This window comes from Rhinichthys klamathensis, unplaced genomic scaffold (assembly GCF_029890125.1).
Source record: "Rhinichthys klamathensis goyatoka isolate OS25496 unplaced genomic scaffold, OSU_Roscu_1.1 h1tg000685l_1, whole genome shotgun sequence".
Taxonomy (NCBI): domain Eukaryota; kingdom Metazoa; phylum Chordata; class Actinopteri; order Cypriniformes; family Leuciscidae; genus Rhinichthys; species Rhinichthys klamathensis.
Genome location: NW_026607114.1, coordinates 32591 through 38573, shown reverse-complemented (window position 1 = coordinate 38573; position 5983 = coordinate 32591).

Sequence of the window (5983 nt, the reverse complement as noted above, 5' to 3'; positions counted from 1 at the left end):
TTGAAACAACCCAGCATTTTTTAGAGTGTATACTATTAAAAAAGCATTTCTTTAGCTGTTATAATGCTCAGTGTCACATGATCCTTCAGAGATCATTCTAATATGATGATTTGTTGCTCAAGAAACATTTTCTAAATGCTTACTTTAGCAGGATAAATTTTTATTTATTTATTATTATTACAATTAAAAAAAATTAAATTAGTAATTAAAATTATTTAACCATAAATGGTTGTTTCAAATCAAATTTGGGTCAAATATGGACAAACCCAACCATTGGGTTAAAGTTTTTAATTAAATTTTTAACCCAACTGTTGGGTTTGTCTATTTTGACCCAAATCTGGATTGAAACAACCCAGTATTTTTTAGAGTGCAAGAAGGCTTGGGTAAAAATACATCAATAATTCTGAACATGAGCTAATTCTCAAAAAAAAAAGAAAAGTAAAGTACTTGAGTCACACGACAGCTTGTAACACTGAACAGGAATGTTTATATCTTATACATTAGACCACGCATAAGAATGTTTTGATTATTGATGTTGAAAAGTTACAGTTACATTTACATAAAGTTACATTTCATCATGAGGCGTTTCTACCGAGACCTGGACTGGAGTTATTGGTTTACGACTTGCTTATGAATTTATTGCTTTGTCAAGACTAAATAAGGCATTCAAATGTTACAAAAACCCATGCTTTCTTCGTTCCCGGCATTTTATTTCTGTTCCAGAAGGATAGTTTAGTCCGAAACGGTTATTGAATAAATGTAAATCATTATTAAAAATATTTCCACATGACTCCGCAAATGCTTAGTAGACACCGCACATATATTTGCATGCTATAAAAAAAATTCAGATTATGGTAAAGTATACCGTCATGTTTATTTTATATAGTGATTATATACAGGTGAAACTCGAAAAATTTGTGCAAAAGTTCAGTAATTCAACGTAAAAGGTGAAACTAATATATTATATAGACTCATTACATGCAAAGTGAGATATTTCAAGCCTTTATTTGTTATAATTGTGATGATTATGGCTTACAGATATGAAAACCTTTTCACAATATTCTAATTTTGAATTTGGGGTTGAATTTTAAGTTGTAAAAAAATCATCAAAATTATAACAAATAAAGGCTTGAAATATCTCACTTTGCATGTAATGAGTCTATATAATATATTAGTTTCACCTTTTAAGTTGAATTATAATGAACTTTTGCACGATATTCTAATTTTGTATTTGGGATTTTCATATCTGTAAGCCATAATCATCACAATTATAACAAATAAAGGCTTGAAATATCTCACTTTGCATGTAATGAGTCTATTTAATTGATAGTTCCACCTTTTAAGTTGAATAATAATGAACTTTTGCACGATATCCTAAGTTTTGGAGTTCCACCTGTAGTGTATTTTGCGTACAGTGAGGATCGGCTCGAATGTACAGCGTCTCTTCGTGCTTCTGATGGAAAGGTGACTCGACAAAACAGACAGTAAAGCAAGTCGCTCGGAGAGGAAAGGCCTCATATTTCCTCCAGCAATGTTCAGAAGCGCACAGGCCGATATGAGATATTGCACTGAGATGTGTAATCGATTAATGGTGCACTTAGGCAGGGTAATTAACAGGCGCTCGGAGGCAAACAGGACAGAGAGTGCCGTTCTTCATGAACATGACCTCAGACGCCTCCTGAATCCAGTGACCATGAGGACAGGCGTGCACCAATTATCAAATTATTATAGTACACTTGAAAAATAAATGCATAAATTTAAGGTCTGTGCATTGTCGTGTCTTTTCTTCTTAACGACATGCATATTGAATCATTCACTCAACTCTTTTCAAGGCATTATGGGAAAATGGTTCTTTAAAGCTGAACCACATAATATCAATATCAAATTAAATAATGCATCGATTAATATTATTTGTAAACATGACTTTTATTACTCAACATGCATTTGAATTGCATATACATTTCCATGCATTTGGATTGCACTGTTTTAACATAAATTAATAAACTTAACATGATGCACAATTGTCAGTCATACATAAATAAAACGGGTATGATTTTTGCAATATTAACTAGGTTTATATATTTATAATTTAAAAAGTCCAAATTTGTTTCAATCTCATACTTTTTAACTAAATGATTTTTTTTAATTCGGTCAATTAAACCATGTTTATGCTTTTTTTTTTTTTTTGCTTTCACAAAGAACATATTTATGCGGTTTGAATAAATGCATTTTAAAAAATATGATTACGTAAAGAAAATCAAATTGATGCAAATAGTTAAATTTAGGCCATGGCATTATTTTTTTTTAAATGTGCAAAAAATCGTACCGGTTTTTTTTTATGGCTGACAAACATGCATCATATTATCTGTTTTCTGCCAAAGCAAATCCACTTTGATGAGTTTGATACGGTAAAACCCACGCTATCGTTACGGTTCGTATCAAGAGCTGAGACTCAGATATGATAATGAGTGTTTGCTTTCTGACCAATCACAGCAGAGCAGCTCTCAGAGAGGCGGAGCTTAGAGACTGAATCTTCAATCGAAGCGTTTCAGACACTGAGAGAAAAGAGCTGATGCTGTAATGGAGATTATAAGAAGAATTAGTGTTTTTTGACTTTGCATGCATGTAAACCTATTGTAGGAGACTGCAAAACACTTTAATCGCCTAAATCTCATTATAATTGCATATAAACATAGTCAATAGCTGCTTTCAAGCATGTCTTTGGTCAGATTTTCCTGCTCCAAATGTTCAGGCTGATGTTTTTCCCTGTGTCTTGGGTTTAAAGTCTCTCTTCCCGGTCGTTCTCTCCGAGTGTTTGTCCTCTGATAACACAGAAACCCATTACAGGCTGTTGTGCGCCGCTCAGGGGTCTGAAGTGACCAGTCACATCTCTCAGGCCCAAAACTTAATCAGAAGCGCTCTGTCCCCAGCGCTGTGCATTTCCCATCATCCCCGGCCACTTTCAGACTCGCTCGCTGGTCTCGTCCTCCTGAGAGATCGGACAAACGAACCGTCCTTATCGTCCTTCTGACACCCGTCCTTCTGTTCATCCGGTACTTCGACTGTTCCCTTGTCAAGACGAGCGAATCTGAGCAACAAAACTGAAGCACGCAGTTGATTTCAATAGAATTTATCATGTTACTAACCAACCCGATCACACTAAATGTGTCTCTATAGCACGCATTGTGTTTATCGTGCAATTTATACGCGAAAATGAGTTTTTACGTGCATGAGATACGCATGAGTAGTGGTGTCGGGTGTGTGTGTGTGTGTTATACATTTGGGTCGGATTAGTGGGGTAACACGAAAACTGCGTATCATATGCACGTAAAAACTCATTAAACACAACGCGTGCTGTAGAGACGCATTTTCATGAGATCAGGCTGTACTAACATACAACATGACACTCAAACTCTTAGAAGAGCCAGTTTAATGTTATCCATCTTTAGCCATATTCGCACGGGATTAGTGTTATCTGGGAACCTCGTGTGATTTAGTACAATACAATACAATACATGTTTATTTATAAAGCACAAGTTTAAAGACAACCGAGGTTGACCAAAGTGCTGTACATGCATACAAGAATTTTGCAAATTTACAGACAAGCACCAGTTGTAAAATGGGTATAACACACGAAAGTAAAATCATAAAATAAAGGGTCAGGGTATATTAAACGCTAAAGAAAAAAGATAAGTCTTAAGAGTAGACTTAAAGGTCGATAGTGTTGGGGCAGTTCTGATATGGGCCGGGAGACCGTTCCATAATTTAGGGCCAATGGCAGAGAAGGCACGATCTCCTCTATTTTTTAATCTAGTCCTCGGCACTTGCAGCAGACCAGAGTCAGCTGATCTGAGTGACCTTGGCTGAGCGTGACGGTGTAAGAGGTCTGACAAATACTGTGGTGCCTCATTATGAACGGATTTAAAAACAAACAGTAGAATTTTAAAATCAATTCTATATTTGACCGGCAGCCAATGTAGTGAAATCAAGGTCGGTGTGATAGATTCATATTTACGCTTCCCAAAAAGAAGCCGAGCCGCTGCATTTTGAACTAACTGCAAACGCGCAACACAGGCCTGTGAAGCGCCAATATACAGTGAGTTACAATAATCAAGTCGTGATGTAACAAAAGCATGCATGGCCGTTTCGAATTTCTTAAGGGAAAGAAAAGGCTTCACCTTTGGCAAAAGACGAAGATGATAAAAACACGACTTGATCACAGTACTTATCTGCTTGTCAAATTTAAGATTGGTATCAAACCAAACACCCAAGTTTCTGGCACACGTGGTACTATAAGGCGACAAGGATGCAAAATCAGGGGCATGTAATCACCCCCCCCCCCCCCCCCCCCCCCACATCTGAATTTCGTGTGGCGCATTCGCACGGGATAAGCGAAGCCTGTGATTTTACTTGTATTTACTGACTTATCTCCCGGATATGATGTCAATTAGGGCTGGGCAAAAAAATCGATTTTTCGATTAATCGTTTTTTAAATGTGGTCGATTCAAAAACGATTCTCACCGGCCACGAATCGATTTTTTCCATATTCAGGGCTCGCGTGCTGCGTCTTCTCTCTCTGCACAAGGCAAGCGCTGCAGGCGTCGATACACTCGTGTTTAGGAGTCGGGACATGATTCACTTGCACAATCGGGCCAGCATTGCATCGTAACTAACGTTTATCATTTTCACGTCTTTTTTCAAGCAATTTTAAACTATCCTGTGCTCGCGCACTCGCGCATGTTTTTCATTGCGTGCACATACAGCCTAAATCCGCCTCACAACAAACAGCTCGCCAGTAACAAAAGTTTTTTTTTCGTGGATTATATCGCTTTAACAGTTAAAAACACGCAAAATGATGTCAAAACTCTGGTCTTGGTGAGTAACCTCGTAAAGACAGTCGGTTATGTCTTAAATAAGCATAAAACGCGTGTGACAGACAGTATAATGAAACAGTAATGGACCCGTGCACTAGTTCTTAAAGTGAACGCAGCCATATGTGTCTGTCATTAATTTTGTTGTCAAAACAACATAATATAGCATTAATTGTAAGGAATCAGAATTAATAGCCTATGTATTTAATTCAGTCAGGACTAAAAGACTATCCAGTGTTATTTTACATTGGATTACTTTATTCAGTTTCTGTAGTATTTCTGACCTACCCAAAAACTTTTCTTTTTATGTCTCTTTATTTGTCTTTTTAGGCCTATTCTATTGTATTTATTTGTGCTACTTTTTTCAATTTAATTCAAATATTGAAATCAAGCTTCCATTATGTTGCATAAACTCTTAACAAAAAAATTACCCCATTGTAAAAACAAACATTTAGGTGAGATCAATGTAATAAAAAATTGTCTAAAAAATGATAACTGATATTTAGACTGAGATTTGTATTACATCTATATTCATTATAGTCGAATCGAGAATCGAATCGAGAATCGAAATCGAATCGAACTGTGAGCTTGTGAATCGAAATCGAATCGAATTTGAACATCTGAATCGATACCCAGCCCTAATGTCAATAGGCTATTGCTTGGAAATGTCTTGTCGTTATTATAGCTGTATGATATATCATAAACAGAATAATGTTCCTTACCGCATGTCATCCGTCTCCATCTAATCATTCTTTTTGTTTTTTTGCTCTTCTGATGGTTTTTAGCTTTCTCTTTCTGCAAATTGTATGGTTGTATGGTGTGTGTGTGTAGCTAAATATGACCCAGCGCCCAAAATACTATCAAAACACTGAGAAAGATGGATAAAAAAGCGCACAGGAAACAAAAACCTTGAAAAAATTATAAACGAACCCGCCAAATCGGACTCGCGCAGGACTGATGTTATCACTGATCTCGTGTTCGGGAAAATATGGTATAGGTCATTAGCGGGGGGATTTTTACTTTTAAAATTACAGACATGGCAGATTCGCACGGGATTAAGATCACAGAAAACCTTCGCAATTATTACAAATGACTAGAGGTCACCGGGTAAT